Source organism: Ammodytes marinus, assembly GCF_949987685.1.
Source record: "Ammodytes marinus genome assembly, chromosome: 4".
NCBI lineage: Eukaryota > Metazoa > Chordata > Actinopteri > Uranoscopiformes > Ammodytidae > Ammodytes > Ammodytes marinus.
Window position 1 is genome coordinate 10109867 of NC_137233.1, and position 21173 is coordinate 10131039.

Consider the following 21173-nt stretch of genomic DNA (forward strand, 5'->3'; position numbering starts at 1 on the left):
TCTGCTTGGTATGATCAAGAAGGAAATAAGTGACATACATTCACTATCTAGGGCTTTGTCCGTTTATCAAAAGATCTGTAACCTTCCACATAGAAATTAAAATTCTAGCCGCATGGCTCAATGGTTGGCGATGTCGTTCAACCCACCATTTCTGACCAGAACAACATTTCTCAACATCTATTGTATCGATTGCCATTGTATGTGGTACAGATGTAGCCTGGTCCAACCAGACCATTGTACTTAATTTAATTTGTACAGAAGGTCTGGAACTGCTCTATTGGCAAACGTTCACTCACTTGGAGGCGGGTGTCTGTTTAAGTTTAAAACTATTGGATCTGCCCAGTGGCACTCTGGATCAGCCAACCAATCGCATACCGTTTGGTTGTGACGTATGTCATGAGCCGGCTTCTGACTGTGCGTTCCAGTTGTACAGGGAACTCGGAAATTTCCGACTTCACTACATGTTGTATTCTATGGATCTACCGGTACCTGGCAACGGTCACTTGCTAGACCCTAACGTTTAGTTATTTGGATGAGAAAGGTTGTAGACGTCCATACTTTCCCGAGCAGATGCACTGGAACACAGACAGGTCGGAACTCGGAACTACCAAGTCGGACATTTCCTTGTTACGAGTATAAAAGAACGCAGCATTCAACTGAAACTGGAGTGCGACTTCAACGTCATCATTCTCAGCCACTCGCTCTGTTCGCTGATTGGACATCCAAAAATCTGGATGAGCAGGAGCTCATGAATACACTGCAGCGCCAGACTGACTACTGAAGCGAAATGAAAATTGAGCGGAAGTAGGTAGGCGGGCGGAGCCAGCCTAGTACAGATGTTCATGATTCCCAAACAATAAATCCTAATGACTTCGGTGACCCTTTGACTTTTCACCCAGCGCCACCATGAGGTTGACGTTCTTGAGTTTTATTGAAATGTCTTCACAACTAGTGCGTGGATCGCCATCACATTTTGTTTAGACCATTATATCATTCATGAGTTCGAATGACTTTGGTGATCCCACACATTTTCATCCCCTCGCCATCATCAGGTGGTCAACTTTTTTTTTTCTTCTTATACTTCTGTTTGTGACTAAAGTTGTACTTCATCTCGTTAGTGAGCATGCTAGCATTCAACTCAAAGCACTACTGTGTCTAAGAACAGGCTCAAGGAGCTGCAAGCATGACTGTGTGCTTTTTGTTGTCATTTATTGGCAAATCTACGTACTTATTTTAAAGTGGTGTCTGCAAAAGCTGCCTGGATACCCTGATACTTAGTTGCCCTCAATGTTAAAACATTGTGTTACTTTCAAGATGTTCAGCTGATCTTCCTGTATTTTCTTTTTTTTCTCAGAGGGTTTTTGAGGAGTTCTTCCTGATCTGAATCGAGGCTGTCGTGTATTGTTCAGATTTTTAACACTTAGACAACAAATTTGGATTTAGGGCTATTACAAAACTGACAAGACCTCATGTTTAATTAAAACGTTGACCAAAGTATCTTACTAATTAGAATGTATCATTATTGTAAAGGATAAGAGTTGTACTTTCAAGTGTCTTTCAAAGCTCCCTTTGTGCTCCTCTTCCCCTGCAAGTCCATTATCAACGTTGTCTTTTCTCCACCACATTTTTTAATACTTCATTGTTTCAGACATCCTACCATTAAAATGTTGTACTCCACTTTAACAATAGAATGCTATTTCAAGGCTTTGTGGTATTTAATTTATGCAGACACCTCAGCCTGGCCATAATTCCCAATCCGTGGAGTTTTTATAGAGCTGTCGGACGACGTGTATTTACGACTGCAGTCCCTTTATGATTGCTCAACTGTAAAGGAATAACAGCCTGGCAAGTAGAGGTGGAGCCCCGGGCCATTATTTACTGTGGCGTTGTACCTCGGAGACACGGAGCCGCGATACGGGACAGGAGGCGTGGGGGAATTAAATTACACCCGAAATTTAGTGATCCTTCAAAAGAATGGACTCCCTTGTTGGATTGGTTTACCTATGTATCGGCAATGGAGTCCCCCCCCCCCCCTTTAGAAACGTCTGTGGGAGTAAATGGCAAAAACAGGTCGGAGGGAGCAAGTGAACAAAAAAAAAATCCAAATTAAGTGTTGAGGTTGTCTGTGGGTGCAGCGTGCGGTTGACATGTTGGCTCCTGCGTTTTGGGCTCCAAATAAACCCTGCTATAGGTTTTGGTTAAAGAGCCAAACGTCTGATGTCTAATTACCTGCTGAGATGTGGTTTGGATTGAAGCGGCTCTTATGACATTTGTGTCTTTCTTCTTGATGAGGAAATTACAGTCTCACATTCTCTTGATTTGCATCTTTGAGGTCTTCACCTGCTCCCATGCTCATCTGTACTTGTTTTGAATTATGCGGTGGAAGAAATTTCCCCCTCATCAGAAGTGAAACTGGGTTTATTTTCTCTGCTGCCTGGAGGAAAAACTCTAAATTCACACATGAGAAATATTTTGACAGTCTGCAATTTATAAAAAATTGGATCACACAAGCAGACTTCTCACCTCCCAACATTAAAGATGATCAGTGTTTCATCATCTGCTGGGTGTTTTAAGGAGTGTCTTGAGTGAAACAGTGATATGAGAAAAAGCGTGTACAACTGTGTGTGTGTGTGTGTGTGTGTGTGTGTGTGTGTGTGTGTGTGTGTGTGTGTGTGTGTGCGCGCGTGTGTGTGTGTGTGTGTGTGTGTGTGTGTGTGTTTGTGTGTGTGTGTGTGTGTGTGTGCGTGTGCCGGTGTCTGTGTGTGTGTGTGTCTGTGTGCGTGTAGGCAAAGAGGGCAGATACAGGGCAGGGAGGATTATCAGGCTGCCCTTGATAACACACAGGTGGCTGATCTTGGGGCTTAGGCTCTGACGCTGTCCCTCAATCCACTTCCTACTCTGTACAAACACACATACAAACACACACACGCACACACATGCACACACATACAAACACACACACGAACACACACACACGCACGCACGCACACACACACACACACACACACACACACCTACACAAACACAAACACAGTTGCAATATCATGGCAGAGCTCAAGTTACTGTCCGGGTGCACGGCCCTGGGTAGAGAAGAGTTAGGAATAGGATGATACAGATAGTCAACGTAATATTCTGCCAGTTCGTGCTGAGGTGACGGGGGATGGGGAGACTTTTTTGTTCAAGGGATTTAACTGACTGCTTAAGCATTCCTGTTTGATTTAAAGTTTAACAGCCCGTTGCTGGAGAAATGGATAACTCCATTACACAAGAAAAACGTGTGGGGATAAAAAACGAATTTTATAGCGCAAACAAAATAAGCAATCACTCTCTCCTCCTTCTCTGCAGCACATTCTTAAGTGACGACAATTCATCTTCAATTCCACACCAGAGTTTCCCTGTGTATGGACCCCCATAAAGTGCTCGGGTGAACTAAAACTCTGCATGCTTGCTGTTGGTGTTAGCGGCGGGGGGGAAATGGCTGACATTTATGGATGAGGGCTCTCCACTCCACCCACTCTACTATCAGGTTTTTTAAGAGTTGTTACAAGCGCCGAGCCCCTCTGCGTGCATGCGTTAAGGGGCCGAAAACGCCTGGGACTGAGCTGACAGGACCTGCGGTGGCTCCACTGTATTCACGGAGGCTTTGTAAACTGCGGCTGTGATGTGAACATCCATCAAGGCCCGGCGGCATGCTGCGTTTCAGGACATGGGGTGCATTCGTTATACTGACACAGGGGTGAGAAGGGAGGGAGGTCAGGATTAGGGGGAGTGCATGGGGCAGAGCGGGATGGGGTCAAGATTAGGGTGCTGGACGATGTAGACGAGGTGGGGCGGGGGGTGCTTCAAGATAAGGGGATTTCTGTGGGCTTTTAAGGGGATAAGGCTCCATGGTAGCAGTCTAGCCACCGGGAGAAATCTCACTTGTTCTCTTAGTCTTTTGCATTATCACAAGGGGGATTTGGGGGAACAAGGGTTTCTTCTGCGGATGATGCAGGAGGCCACATTTGAGGAATTTCATTAACAAAACAACATCCAGAGGGGAGACTAAATGTGGAAAACACTTGAGGACCTTTAAATCACTCAACTATTGTTGCAAGCATTGCTTCAAAGGTTCTTCCCTTTAAGTGACATTCCATTGAGATGTATCTGATTGCCATGTGTATATTATATGTTTAAGATGTTTCCCTTTTGGTTGCTTTTAACTCGTGACTGCTTTTTGTCTTTGTCCTCTCTCCGGTGACGTTGTGTGCTTTAAGTTAACAGTTTGTTTTTCGGATTTCTGAGACTGCTTTATATCTACCAAGATGTCTCTGGAGTTTTTTTTTTCATTTGTCTGATGTTTCTTGGAAAAGTCACATTAAAATGTATTGATTGTTAAGTTTCTGTCATAGCTAATACTATTAAACTTGCATGACCAAGCAGCCATGTAGCTCTTAAGACTGTTAGTGTTTTATCTTTTTCCTTAAGGCAACAAAAAAACTATAGAAAAAAACAATGTATTATTGTATCTTTCTTTTGCCCTATTTACTGTAGATAAACATCATCCAACCAGCTGGATACTAAAGTTTTTTTTCATCAAACAGTACACAATATTCCTAACAATCAATTGGGAACTTTTTTCAGTCAAGGAATTTGGTGGTGTAGTGATTATTTTCAGTATAGCTTAAGTGGGATCAACTCAAAATAAACTACAGTGCCCAGGTCACAGTGGTGTGGCTTATTGATGTGGTCTTTGGCACAGAAAAACAATCTATGTCATGTATTGGCTACACAGATATAGACAAATATAACTATCTCAAAATCTAACAGATGAATCTAAACATAACTGCCTTGTAGCCACTATAAGAAACATTGAATTCCTCAAAACAAAGATCAAATATTTTGTAATGCTTTTCTGTAAAAGACAGACATGTTATCAATTATAAAACTCAATGAGATTTTAGACACAAAATCAAACACAGGCGCACTCTGGTGAGTCAACTTTCCACTGCTCCATTTCCTGTCCCACTTGCTCCTAAATCCCTACGTGGGCTGACCTCTTCACCCTAAACTCTGTCAGCACCAGCTCAGATCATCTATGTTATTCATCATCCTATTCAAGGTTGGGTGTTCCTCCCTTAAAGAGAGACGTGACGCACACTGGCACATTTTTATTTACAAAGCCTTGTCCGGGAAGCTTCCTCGTTATTTAACAGAAATGCTGCAAATTTCAGATGGGCTTTATCAGACCCGCTCCACTGACATGCTTATGCTTTATGTCCCACAAGCCCGGTCTGAGCTGGGAAAGACAGCTTTTAGCTTCAGTGCCCCTGACTCCTGGAACAACTTACAGCAACAAATTAAACTAAATAACTTCATATCCTTTAACCAATTTAAACAAACTATCTTAAATCTGCCAAACTCTACCTGTAACTGTTTTAATTAGGCTATATTGTACTTTCACCCATTTCATTTTAATTGCTGCCACTCTTCACCACTGTGTAAATGTTTCAATTGTTTTTCTCTTCACCTGTTGTTGTGTATTTGATGTATTTGCATTGAATATTGTTTATGTATTGTTGTTTTTCCTTTGAATTTGTTTGAACTCGACGCAATTGTAAATGAGGGTCACCCCTCAATTGGTCTCTCGAGGATAAATAAAAGTTAAATAAAAATAAATAAAATAAAAAATTCGGAAGAATCTTATTCTTCAGTAGAACGTGGAGAACGTGGATTGAAAAGTGGATTGGGCGGGTTAAACATGACAAGAACAGTGTACAATGGAAATAAATGTGTATACTTCTAATGCCATTGTATTTGAGTGGTGGAGGTAAGGAGGTGGAGTTTTTCTTTTTTTTTTACTTTTTGAATCAAGAATTTCAACACAGAACAACACACGAGTCTGACTTTATATGGACAGAAAGTAATGGGAAAAAAAATATGTTGTTTTGTGTGGCAGCTTCCCTCCAGCACCCTGTAATCTGGACTAACCATGGTGTCGGGGGCTGGGGGGCGGACAGGGAGGAGTGATGCTGACGAAGAACATCAAAGCAAAGAGATGGAGGGGGGGGGAATGAAGAGAGAGGGGACACAGACACAGAGATTAGGTTGATGGAGGAGAATGGGAGAGAAGGTATAGGTCAGGAGCAGGGCTGCATGGAGAGCACCTGAGGAAAACAACAGGTCTGCGCTAATTATCTCATTTTCTGACATTTATCAGACTCCGGCATGGGGACGTTACTGTCTGCACGGTGGAAATCCTGGGTGTGAACATGAAACTTCACTGAATATGGAATAAATAGAGAAAAAATCCATGCCAAACACAATACTGAATCCTAACAGTGATCCAGGTTGATAAAGAAGGTATATAAAGGCATTTACAATCCTCAGGGGAAGATTGCTTTATCACAAATTCCATCTGAGAGCCGGTGGGCATGTCCAGTGTGTCAGTCACACAGACAGTCAGGCTTTTTTTCTCCAGCAGCCAAACCCTCCAATCACACATAATGATTTCCATTTGCTATAGCTGCAGGCGGAGGAGGCATTTTTTTGTACTAACTGAAACCCAAATCATTCCCCCAGACCCAACCCCGAAACTACTTAAGGCTTTATTCGATGATAGCATGGTCTAAAAAACCAATAAACAAGATGTTTGTAGCCGGGTTACATCCCAGAAATGTTATAATGTGCAGTTGTTCTAGCAATGACAGATGGTTTTTCCACCACAAATGGGATTTAGAAAATGCATGCAGCCTTCTTATTCCTGCGGTCCACTAACGAGAGATCAGAGAGGAACAGGAGGAAGAATGGAGGAGAAAGAAGAGTAAAAGACAAGGAAGAATAGGAGAAGATGAGTGCTGGGTGTGAATCACATTGAGATCTTTTCTGTTTCACACCCCACTCTTTAGCTGAAGTCAAACTTCGGCAGCCGAACATCTGTTGTGTTTGGCCGTCACAGCCTGCCCTCCTCTCCTCCTTCAGCCAAACAGTTTGACTCTTCCTCCCTTCCACGAAAACGTTCTCTCCATCTCTCGCACACCACTGGATCCGTGACCCGAGGAGGAGGAAGAGGAGGAGGCCTGCCGGGTGGCGGTCCCAAATATACGAGCTTTCTCTCTGTGAGAAGCGGCTGGCCCGCGGAAAACGAGAGCATTGGATCGACACATTTTTCTCCAACTACAACAGCGTCTGGCTGTAATATGTGGTTATTATGGATCGGAGCTTTGCTGATTCAGTGATGAGCTCATGCTCCTTTGGCACCAGACTATCTTCCATCCCTCCTAAACAGCATCTCAGATTCTTGTTTTTATGGACACAAGAAGCACAGAATGAAAAAAAAAAAATCACATCCCTGTCCAGATAAAACATTTTTGGAAGCGCGTAAAAAAAAAAGTGCTTTTTATATGAAAAACACTATATCCTTGTGGAATATTGAATGATTGTGGTCAGTTTGAATGTTAATAACTCTCTGTTTATACGGATCTTACCTGCCACAAGAAAATCTGGTCTGTGACAACTTAAAAAAAAAGATTCCCTATTGATATCTTCTGTAACTTTTTAATTTCTGCAGTGAAGAAAGTGTAAATAAACAAAATAAATTGTGTAAGTACCAACAAAAACAGAAGAGAAAAGCCATTGTTTTCAGTAATATAAATAAGTAAGTGTACATAAACTATCACTGACCACACCAATAAAAAGTTACCGTACACAATCCTAATCCTTAACAACCAATCAATTGCCAAAACAAGTAAAAACTTGATTTACTTGTGTCTGCCTTATACTCAGCTCATCTGTAGTCGGCATTCCTGTCTCTCTGTGTATGTTTGTGTTTCTGTGTGATTTCTCTGTGTGATATTGACCGTCTCGTCCTCCTGTCTCCAGCACCTTGCTAATCAGCTCCACAGTTGTGTTTGTGTCTCTGCTCCGAGCCCCCTCAGGCATGTGTCCCAATAATAGCCCAGCCAGGTAGCTCATCCATGTGGAATTTGACATTGAGTCCCGGGGCATGTCGGTGGCAGCGTGTGGGTGGACAGGAGACAGCCAGTGTCAGTCTGGGATGGGTTTTATTAAGAGTGACTGTGGACAGTTTTAAGGATAAAGCTTGCATTGTTTTATTATGGAAGTCTTCAAAAATCCCCTCAATACAATAGTGTATATTGAAAAGACAACACAATACTTCTTTGTTGGATACAGTTTTTGTATCTCCTTTGTCTCTTGTTGGGATCAGGTGATAAAAATCTAGTGAAACATTTTTAAATTAAGTCACTTAAAGCTGGGGTGGAGGATTTGGGGAGAAAATGGCAGTTGGGATAGAGATTTGAATTCAAATACCTCAACCCCTCCACTTGTTCTCGTTGGTCCCTCACCTATGGTCCCTCCCCGACACGCTCTACACCAACAAAGTCGGGCCAAAGTGAATGGACAGTCAGCCAATAAGAACAGAGAATCGGAGCCTCGCTCTGATTGGTCAAAGTGTACAGCTCATGTTAACTTTGACCAATCAAAGATCAAATACCCCAGCTTTAAGGAACATTGACAAAAAAACAATATGGTCCATTGAATATTTCCCAACATTGTCCCTAAAAATATTTTTCCAAGAATATTATTGTATTCCTTTGTTTTATGAATAACAACAACAAAAAATGTTTTCCATCATTTTCATGGTGTCATTAATCCAGTGCTGGCCTCTGTTGAATGTGAGTAAGTTCATTTATTCAAATACTTTACTTTAATACAAAGTTGAGGTAAACTACTTGAGAATAATCTTTATTGAATGCCGCCTTCTTCTTCACATATTGTACTTTTTACTTCACAATAAAACATATAACCAATATCTGAATACTACTGTTAGTATGAGCTTCAAAAATGAATAGATATATATTTTTTTACATTTCCACATACTGAATTTGCCATCCTATTCCTGGCCTTTATATCAAATTAAATGTGTACATGACGACATGTCCTGTGAGTGCTTTTTTATGGTGTTCGTGTCTGTTCATTACAGTTTTTTTCGATTGCTAAACCACAGTGGGCACAACTGGAACGACAAGTGCACAACTCTAACAACAGTATGCAGTGCAGCGGTTCATTCAGACCAAACTGTAGCTCGTTTTAGCTTGTTTTTCATTGATTAAACACAATTTTCAAAACTCTACACACCTATCTCATGGCTTAACCACAGCCTGCACAACACTGTGGATTTCCAGCCCTTTTTTTCAAACACTAACACACTACTGCCACAACTGTAAACCACACATTCAAAACAGAATGAATGCCTAGTGCATTTCAAACACTGCAGATTGCAATTTAAACTGAAACACTAAGAAGGTGTCTTGTTTTAGACTTGTTAGTGAACATATACAGTATAAAGAGAAAACTCAAAAATACATTTTTTTTGTAAATGGACCAATGAAGACAGGTTGTTGGAGGGAGAAGAGTGGCAGTGAGAGTGTGGATGTGTGGAGGAAGACAGAGTTGTAATGTCTGTTGAAATACAGTAAGGGCTACACTGATAGACCCTGTTGTGAATCATGGTCTCTCATTGAGAGAGGCAGGGTTGAGAGTGCAACCCAATCTGCAAAAATCTAAAGTTGCATTTGTAATACGAATTTTCCAGCAAACAAACAGCGTAGAGTTGCATCCTTACAGTAAATGACAACATTACAGGATAGATTTCTGTATTACAATTATAGAATATTTACACAGATAAATACTACATTTGGAAATGTTTTCCTTAAAATATGCAAAATGTGTATCTATTGAAGCAAACTTCAGATTTTCATTTCTTTTTGTTTTCCTAAAAAACTGGTATGTTATAAAATAAACAATTTCATGTGAAAGAATTTTATCCTTTCATCAAAGAAAATATTACGTAATTTGTGTGAAATAACTCAAATTATTCAAACTGTAAAGATTAAAAGTTTGTAATTTATGTATTGTGGTTTGATGCTAGTGTTTGTACTCGGCGCATATTCTGAGTGACAGTGTGTGTTATCTCAGTGAGGACAATTCATAGTGTTTGCTGCACTGAGCCTATTTTGCAGGTGAAGTGAACTGTTCAGCTCCAGTGACTGTTGGTAGTGCAGACTGTAGTTAGAGTTTTGCACATTGAGCTACAGTTGTGCCCACTGTGGGTTAGCAATCGAAAAAAACTGTAATGCAATATCTCCAATAACCGTAATGAACCCTAAACTGATGGGACAGTCACTGCAAACTCGGATTGCAAAGGCAGCGTCACTTCATCCAGCTGGAATTAATCTGTTGTCCCCAGTTAACATACTCAGAGAGCCTCAGACGTAAACTGTAGCTATGCATCTCCCTTATCAGATTGTTCTTTGTTTATCCTTGCAAGATAAACCTTTTCCTCTTACAAACTTTGTATAATGACATGTGTTCCTTGTATCAAGGCAGTCAACCTATACACCCAGATAAGCAGATAGCACACACACACTATACATACATAAAGAGCATTATACTCTACATACTTAACCCTCCAGAGGTGGGGGCAGCTTGATTCATGAGTGGGCCGGTAAGGAATGTGTATGAGCACCACATGCCTTTTCAGTTATTTGCTTTGCACACACACACACACACACACACACACACACACACACACACACACACACACACACACACACACACACACACACACACACACACACACACACACACACACACACACACACACACACACACACACACACACGGCGACAGGTGCGCTGCTGCGGGAGAGGACGTGGCACTGAAGGAGGCCCTTGTTATCGTTGGCAGCGGACTCTCAGCTGTGCCCTGTCGCACCACTGGAGGCTGTGTGGTCACGGGCTGATGTATGAGCGCCCGTACACGAACAGACATGCCATCAAGTTCAGTCATTGTAGAGTAACAGTGCAGGAACGTGCACAGACCTATTCTGTATTCTGTCCGAGTGTCAGAAAGAAAGCACTGACCTGAATATGTCACCATATGCAGAATACTCAACCTATTAATAAGCCTGAGACGTTGTGTGTGTGTGTGTGTGTGTGTGTGTGTGTGTGTGTGTGTGTGTGTGTGTGTGTGTGTGTGTGTGTGTGTGTGTGTGTGTGTGTGTGTGTGTGTGTGTGTGTGAGTGAGACGTGTGTTAAAGGGTCAGTTGGTATCCAGCCAGATTTGGCTAACCCGTAACCCTAACCCTTTGTTTGACTAGTTTTACAGGCTTTTTGAGATTTCTTTGTCTTCTCCGATGTGGATTATATCAAGTAACAAGGGAACAAGTGTTTCTGGAAAGAGATGTTGCCACTCATTCAAGTTTTTTTATTGCTGCGAGTGCCACCAAACACAACACACAATGGGCTGTTACTTCAGTGAAAAGTAGTTCCAATGAAAACTGTTTTGCAGCGAGGTCTGGGGATTCTCCAAAGTAACGGGGGTCAGTGTTTCTATAAAGAGATGTTGCTGTTGAATTGAAAAAATAAATCTTCAATTGACTATTGTACCTAACAGACGTGTTTTTTTAAAGGGAAAAATAAACCTGGAATTAAAAGTTCATTCATGACCTTGGAAACAACAGTTGATAAAACAATCTCGCCATAAGGTTTGTTTCTGCAGCTTTCAATCATGTCCCATGTATTTCCTCAGTAGACAGAGACAACAGTTACTGTATAAGTCAACGTGGACAAGGAGTTCTTAAAATGGAAAGCTGATCCTCTGCAATGATGTAACAAATGCTGAAGAAGATGATGAGATACAATAAATAGCCCCAGAAGGTATTGTTCTGCATGGCCATGTATAAGTGAGAAAATGCTTCCATGTCATTTTGCATGAACTGACCCTATATACGTTTGTCACCAAGAGCTGAAACTTTGTAAATATTAACATTTCATTGAAGGAGTTGACAGCTGTGGCCCCACTCGTGTAATTAATAGCAGAAACATATCACTGTCGTTGAGAGAGAAAATACATTTGCACTTCAAATTATGTCAGCATAATTTTATTCCTAAGTGTTTCTTGACTTCACATCAACACATTTAAAAAAAAAATCGCATTGGTTATGAAAAGGCTTAATAAACCCGGTAATTCATGGAGGAACATTAAAGTCACCTATTCTGGAAAATGCTTGTAGTCAAATCCTTTTTTGTCAAAATCAGTGAATACCTCCTAATGATGCGCTTTAAAAAAAATGGTGTTAATACACAGCCTATGTTCTGTAAACGGAAATGTTGCTGGCAATGATGGGCCCCCTTTGTTAACAAACTTGTTGTTTTCATACCCATTTACACAGCCTAGTCTGTGTATTATCACTGTTTTTTTCCAGTGTGTAAACAGTACGGACAGGTAACGGATCATGAGAGGATATTTAGTAATTCTGACAAAAAGTGATTTTGACAACAAGCATTCTTCAGAAACGCTGACTGCACCTTTAACTGAAGGTCAATAATAACTAAATAAATAAAGAAAATAAACTGAGGTCACAAAGGGGTAAGGGACTTTTCATCTGTCAAATACCTTATACATTCACATATGTGAGTGAGTGTATATTTCTCTGTGCATCTTTCATTCACACTCTCAGGGGGGCAGAAGGTTTAGCTGGTGGGAAACGAGGAGAGGACAGCGACTTTGTCAGAGATTAAGACAGCTGCCTCCTGTGAGAGCCGTGGTGTTAATAGATGTATACAAATGTTCACGCTTTAATAATTAATGTCACCTGGAGATATTGGGCGTAGTTTATGTTCTGGTTCTGTGTGTGTGAAGCATGTGAAACTGGGCCGGGCTGGGGCTTCGTATGAGCCCTGTTCACCTCTTCTTATAGTTGTGTGTGCACATATATACAGTATGTGTGTGTGTGTGTGTGTGTGTGTGTACCCTCAAAAAAGGCCCTGAACCTTTGTACCTGTGCCAGTGTGTGTGTTTTTATGTTTGGTCTCAGCACATGCAAACATTTACGTATAACCAGAGGAACGCAGCTGTGCCTCATCCATAGGTCTGCCTTTCTGTCCTTTTTCAGGATGGTGTGTATACTGTATATGCATGTGTGTGTGAAGTAATTGACTAGCTGGGACTAGGTCAATTTAATTATTTTCCTTGTAAGAACACCACAGAGTGTAAAACTGCCCACATAGCATTTCAATCTTAATCAATTAAGTTGGTTGTTATTCTGAAACGTTGCTCATTTCACCGTCGACAGTTAACAGTTAATAAAACCCAAAGCAAGAGTTTGGTTGCTATGGTTCCCTGAGATTTAATAATATTCCCTGTGCCCTGATTTATGAGGAACAGTTTATGGGTTACTGCGACGTCTGATGACGTTTTGTGCAAACATCAGAGCCCATCAAAGTGAATCTGTCACCACTTTGGTCCAGAAAGAAATATCTCAACGACTCTTAGACAGGGTCGCCATGAAATGTGGTTCACACATTCATGTTCCACTCAGTTAGAATTGTAGTGACTGATTCTCCAACTTGTCATCCAGCACTATTATCAGATCAAAAAAATAATAATCCTCAATACTTAGGTTTTTGTAATAATGATACTTTTTATACTCAGCAGTACTTTGTTTAGTGCTACTTAAACATGCTGTCACACTTAACTAAGCTGGTTAACATTTTAAGCAACATACCGTAGTTGCCTCTGAACATTTTTTGGGTTTATTTGGGGTTCACATTTGACACGTCTTACATTCCCAAATAAAGTGTAGGGCAGGCCTACCATGAAATTGTGCTTTATGATATGTTGACGGGTGAATAAACTAAACTACACATAGTCGGTCATGTCAGTTGTGCATACAGTGTCTGTTTTTTGAAAGATATGTCATCGGCATTGAGCAACAATTATTATCTCCAGAATCCTCAAGACTCACATCATCTGGATAAAACGCATCACATCTGCTGAACAATAACTACATGATTTGTAAGACGTAAACCAGATCGGTTTTACTAGATGTTATTTCCCATTATTGTGGATTTTCATACGCGATGACATAATCGTATTTCGCAAAAATACAAGCAAGAACATCTGTAATTTATAGCTACTCTCTTTGGCTCAGGAGATGCAGCTGCAACTTGGGAAACAAAATAACGTTTTTGTTAACCGTACAGTTATACCTTCCAAGACTGTCCTAAGCCACGGGGGGACCTAAACCACTTGTTGTGTATTTGCTCGGCCTCACTGTTTGGGTTTTGAAGGCAGCATATGTTTGGACTGCCCTGCAAAAATGATTTGAACAGATGCCTGGCGACCAATCACAAGTACTTCTAAAGAACATGATGCAAATACGGAGAAACTCTCGCCACCCAGTGTTACACTTACATTCATGTTGGCTCTAGGGAAACCTATAGAGGGTTCTTTTCTCTCTGACAAACTAACAAGCTATACCTTTTTTGACGTTTCTATAAAATCATGAAAACAGTATCTTTACGTATCATAACTAGAACCGAAATCAGATTTATTGTCACTACCATAAAACACACTCTGCATACATGGAAGCAAGATCTTTTTCTCCATATAGCTCATGGTGTGTTGCAGATTAAAACAGACATATAATAGACGGAGACAAATTACTGGAGTTTTTGCAGTTGTTTTCTTTATTCTTTATCGTGCTATTATTTCAACATATTGAGTCCTTTTACAATAGACTCCATCAAAGGAGTCTTGCTTTTTGGGGAAAGTTTCCCAATGGATACTCACTGCACAGCTTCAAGTGCCGTGCAACATTAGGGACCGTAGTCTGAGCCTATACATTCCTGGGCCTGTGCGCTGGTTGCTGTCTGCAGCTGCGGGGCTGCTGGCTGCTTGATGAATGAACCAATGGCGTCCTGACTACGTGATGAATGGACCAATAGAGGATGATGGATAACAGCGGAGGAGAGCAGGGCCGAGAGTCAGAGAGGCCTCGAAAATGAAGTGAATGTAGCGGCAAGATGTTAGAAATCAAGAGGGAGAGAGAGGGAGGGAGAGGGAGAACGTGATAAAGAAAGATAGAAGAGACAGGTAGATTGGGACAGTGTGTGTGTGCAGCGATAAGTGATGGGAGAGAGGAGTGAGAAAATGGAAAGAGCAATGTGACAAAGTGTTTGCAAGGAGAGGAGAGCTGACAAAGGGAGGGAGGATTTATGGACAGGGAGAAGAGCGGAGAAAGAGACAAAGACAGAAAGTCCAACGAAAAAAAGAAACAAGACCAAGAGTCTAGAGGCTCTGTGAGGCTGAACTCAACATAACTTCAAGGTAAATGCTAACATCATCATGCAAACAAACTTAAAGTACCAATACATAGCACGCACATTGTCTGCCATTTTTACCATCTTAGTTGAGTGTGTTTTGCATGTTTTTTGTCATAAACTGCATAATTAGACAACATGAAATGTTGATGCAATGATAGCGCCAGATGTTAAATTAGCAGATCAACAAATAACATTTACGCAACAAATGATCCTGAAAGGGAAGTGTAAGTAAGTCCAAAATTGAATGACACTCCATCCAATAGTTGTTGAGATATTTCAAGTGGTGGTCCGACCGACTAACAACATTGCCATCCCCAGACATGTGTCTAGGGAAGGCTCATAAAAAGGAAGAAAGAACGGAGGGAGCAGTGATGGGATGATGCATTAAGCACATTACTTGTCTGTGCAAGTGTGTGTGTGTGTGTGTGTGTGTGTGTGTGTGTGTGTGTGTCTACTGTATGTCATGATACCACAAACATGCTGAGAAAGAATAGTGTGAAGTCAAACTAAACTATTTGCCTGGCAACCCTGCAAACAGATTATCACAAATACATTTTTCATTTACTTCCCAACCATAGTTCACAACACCTCAAGATACAAACCAATTCAAGGTGATGAATAAGCGCGAGAAAATATAACATACTGTACACACACAAAAAAAACACTCTTTTGAATGCACATTGACGGGAGATTAAATCCATCATAACAATGGAAATCAGAGGGCATATTTTCTGGTCTCTTGAAGATGTGTGCACCGGGTTTTCATGCATATCAAAACTGTCCCAGCTCAGTCCTCGCTGACAAGTCAGGACGGAGCCGAGGCGACTGATGTCAGTAATAGCTACAGGGTGCAACTTCATGCCACAAAGACTTCCTTAATCCATGGTAACTTGGCAGCGGCTTGTAAGGGCAGTCATGCAGGCTGGGGCTCCAAACAGCTCTGTCAACACCGCACAACACCTTCACAACAAAGGAAGTCTGATTAAAAGATGGAGGGCTTCTTCACACCTGTTCATACTCTCTGATATCAAAAAGAAAAAAAATCTCTTGTTTCCACTCAAAAGCGGTGCAGGCTCTCTGAGTCCGTCAGAGTCTGTGAGAGTCATTAGGAGCAGTGGAGCACAGAGGAAACTGAACGGATTGTTCGTACATGTAGCCGAGTGATCCTGCCTAGGGTTTTGAAGTTTGTTGATGGAGAACATGTGGGTTGGTTTTCCACCTCCTGGAGTTAAGTCTCTTACCTTCAAAAGGAATAACTATAGGAGAAGACAGAGAAGAAGGAGCAGGAAGCAACGGCAAAGATGTCAAATTGGGGGTGAAGAGTGGGAAGTGAAAAAAAAGAGGAAAAGCATTCAACGCAACTGTTACGAAATTCATCAAAATGTCAAAACTTCAGATGTGTTCGTCCAGGTTGTCCAACTCCATATGCATCAACGGGGCAGCGAGGGTTGTAACAGAAGCAGAGGTTGTATCATCTGATCCAACTGGTTTATACTCCGGTCTATTAACTCTTATTAAATCTCATGCTCTTAAGCTGCCCTCGTGATGCTTACCAACCCAATATTATGCTCAGTCCATTTAGTAGGAGTTTAAAAGTGAACATTTGGGATGGGACGATAAACAAATCTATCTATCTATCTATCTATCTATCTATCTATCTATCCCTTAAATGATTTTTAGATTTATTTGGAATTCCCTAAAGAACGCATCTTTCCAAAATCACCATAGCTGAAGGCTCGGCTTTCCCATTTGTGTCACAAAATAAAATGTCTCTAAAAAAAGTGTTCCTATCTGTCGTTCAATAAAAACACATTCTTGACATGTGAGGTAACGTGGTTCCAGCATGCATCAGAGACATTTTAGGAGTATTAAGAATATCATAAGGATTATCGGGATATTATCAATTATTGCTACTTTTTGTCCAGGATAATTGTGACATGAGATTTTCATATTGTCTCATGCCCAGAAGTGTTTGAGTAATACAGACATTATACTTTATATCCATTGCTCAAATAAGTAATTTCACTAAAGTAAGAGTGGAAACCTGATAAGCCTTTGGCTTCTCCTGCCACCCTTTGGACGATAACACAAAGTAATATGTATGAATATGCAAAGAGAAAATTGTATATTGTGTGTAATTGTCCGGAAGAATAATAATAAATAAATAAAATGCCTTACTGTATAAAATAAAAGTACAAGAAGCAACAAATATTAGTAAAAGTATGGACATAAACATATCAAGTATAAAGTAGAAGGAAATGGAAATACTTCAAAAGTGCCAACTTACTGAGCTACTTTCCACCGCTGGTTATATTGCAGCACAGTTCAAAAGTGGTATCCTCTGATCCAACAGGTTTAGACTCCGGTCTAATAACTCTTATTAAATCTTGTGCTGTTGGTTTTGGGAGCTGCTTCCTTTGTGATGCCTATGAACCCAATGTTGAACACAGTCTAGCAGGAGATTTAAAAGGGAACGCTGGTGTTATTGCATACATGAGTAAAATTCTCAAGTCTATATGTGTATTATTATTTTTGATGTCACACACCAAGGATCTGTCAAGGTGACAATGCCTGACCAAGATCTCTGCAGCATAGAAATACATTTATTTTTCTGACCATAATTTTTGTGGTGGGTGTTGCATTCAATTATCATATAGGTACACATTTTCTTTTTCTCGTTTAAGCTGCCAATATCTACATCATATCAATAATTACTAAATGGGAGAATCAGTGTGTAAGGCAAATTTGAGAGAACGTTAACAAAGCGGTACAACTTCCTCCCCCCTCCCCTTGAGTGTTGTATGATTGACAGTGAAAACATTGCATTTCAGGCATCGTTTCATTGTAGCGGATCATCAAGCAACACAGAGCTCTGATATCTTCATCTAAACTGACTGTGTGCAGACGAACCAGGGGTCATTTAACAGAGAGGGGCAACCTGGACCATTAGTGGGAAGAAAAGAAAGGAAAACAGAACACCACTATTATCCAGCTTCTCTCTGGGGTTGCCATGCTCCTGTCACTGTAATGAGATGAAAACAAACAGTAACTGTAGCCTTGCATGTGTGTGTGTGTGTGTGTGTGTGTGTGTGTGTGTGTGTGTGTGTGTCTGTGTGTGTCTCAGTGTGTGAAGGCTTACTATATTCTTGTGTGTATCTGCCGTGCTTTCTTGTCTGGTATCAATAGTCACTTAGAGAGTGTGAGTCAGTGTGTTTAGTCAGAGCGCTGACACTGTCTGGATAACTGAGATAAATGACTCGCACTCTGGCTCAGCAGATGGGAAAAACAACAGGCACTCACACACAGGCAGGCACAGGCACACACACACACACACACACACACGCACACACACACACACAGCAGGGATATACTGTATGTATGTTAGAAAATGAAGCACTTCATCAACGACTGAGTTTTTGCTCCAAATCACAGCCTTGCAAAAATAAAAAATAAAAAAAAAGAACGCTGAAAAGAGTAGCTTCTCATTAGCTAGAAGACGTCAGCTGCCAATTGGCCCAATACAGCCCCTGATTTAAGTCAATGCTGGAAATTCTGCAGCTAGTTGCAGGGGATTTAAAGCAAACAGGAGAGAAATGTGAACTCTGAGCCAATTATATATTCCCATGTGTAAATAATTTTGAAAATAAATGTGTATCTGGCCGACATTTATCACACTGCCTATAACGAGCTACCAAACGTTAATGTTGTCTAGAGGAGGCCACTACAGCAGGTGTGTTACAATCTGCTACTGCTGATGGTCTGCAGCTCTAGGCGGCCTGCTGCTCCTCAGGCCACTGACTGAATGTTCTGATACGCCTGACAAACACTGCCCCCATGTGGTCATTAACAGACCAACCCCTCTGAGTAAAGCAGGGCTGGATGATCCTCAAAACCAAAAGGAAACTGTACCAGAACCTTCAACCTGTTCCTCTCTCTCATTGTCCTGTAAACAGCTCCATTATGAAGGTGACTCTCATGTAAGTTAGCCATATATCAGGGATGTAATGATAAAGCCTTGGGAGTTATTTACATAATTGCCCCTGTTTTCTCTACACAGTCCACCAATCACTTATCAAGTGGAGGCAGGTATTCAATGTCTGACATTACCGCACATCAACAGTTAATAAAGAGCAAGAGCTGTGGAAGGAAAGAAACATTGTAAATGTAATTCTTTTTAGGGGGCAAACTGACCATCATAAACTAGGATGATTATATTATAACAATGTATTGTTACAATGTTATACAAATATTTACTCTAACAAAGTCCAGCAACATGAGCTGATGATCGTCACAAAAACCAAAAAGCTTTTATAACTCATTTAAATGTCCACTGTTTCCTGGACAGTTTACTACCAACTGCTTCCAGTGTTTCCTCTTCAGCATAAACTAACTGATATTGTATTTCTGCTAGTACACTTGGACTGGTTCTGATTTCTTTCAGGACCTCCACTTCAACTTTAACTTCCAGTTCAATTCATCACCTTAGCTTCGAGTGACATTTAATCTCCTTTTAGAACTTATTTTTAAAGCCTATGGAAAACTGGTTTAAAATAGTAGAAAACAATTCATAATATCTTAGTTGGGTGTCTCAATAAGCTTCTACAAAAAATTGTGAAAATAAATGTTCATAAATATTATAAAACTGAGTTAAACATGCAGTTTGTTGAGCAACGTGCTCATCTATTTGTTAAGAAGGGTTAGAGACATGCCCAAACAGTAAGATACTGTATGTTTCAGGTGGAAGGACAACACACACACCAGCACACACACTCTTATCAAAACACATTTGAAATATAATTTATTGCACATTTAAAGATCAACATAAAGTGGCACGATACCCATTTCAATCCTGTTACATCGGAAACAAACAAAAAAAGACAAAAGAAGTCCTTAAAAAATGCTCACACCTTGCGTTTATGATCATTGTTTTTGACTTTAGTAAAACAACATGGTCATGAAGTTGCAGGAATGCCAGACCGAGAACTGCATAGATTCATGAAGAAATGGGGGGAAAAAAGAAGAAGGCCAAAGACACTTTAAATATAGCACAGTAAATCTAATCAGGCCTTGGTTGTTACTCATACTCATGAGCCCATCCACTTCCCACATCGCTCCAGTGACTTACAGGCGTTTCAGTGCGTGAGAACAAAGAGGGTATTTCCCATTTTAAAAGAGGAAAGCACTGATAATATGTTCTCGGAAATATATGTCAAGCCCAATTTGAAATTGTCCTTATGCAGATATCATAGGTTTAAAAACAAAGTATGATTTTATATTAAGTCCAATATTTAAAAATAAAATAAATTATTCCTTAAGCCCCATTTACACTATCATCTTATTATTAAAACATTTTGGCAGCAGATGTGCGTCACTGTAAAAACCTCAACATGGAGGAGCAATTAAAGAAAAACTACACGAAAACAAATCACATGATAGTCACAGTCATTTGTTTGAGATACTATTTACATCTTTGACCTCAGTTTTACATATCACAACCCAAAAGCTCCTTTTTAACTAGGCGGTTTCAGAATTGGCCACATTATTGATTGAATTAGCCATCATTGTTAATCCTCATAATTGGATGATAATTTAACGGTGTTGTTAGTGGTCATGGGCCATCTCCTTTATGGCTGCACAGCTAATTTTTTTTTTTCACAATTGGTTTTATATAATGTTTTTGTCAACAATCTATTACTCTAAATCCTCTGTTGCTGCATGGACTACATCGTTAACGGAACCACTGTGTGTAATGTGTGACACCCAACATAAAAACCTGCCGATGGAAAGTGAATTACGTTATACAAAAACCAACTCTAAGGCGCTACAGTATATGTACAGAGTGAGACGTGAGAACTGGCAGCAGTGGGTAGAAAATAAACTTTGGGCTGATGGCACAAATGTTCAGAAGTCTTTTTTTTAATGATCCCGTCACCTCACCTGAACCTCTTTGTAAAGTAAACATACATGTGTTGATGTACAGTACAGCATAAATACAAACCCAGC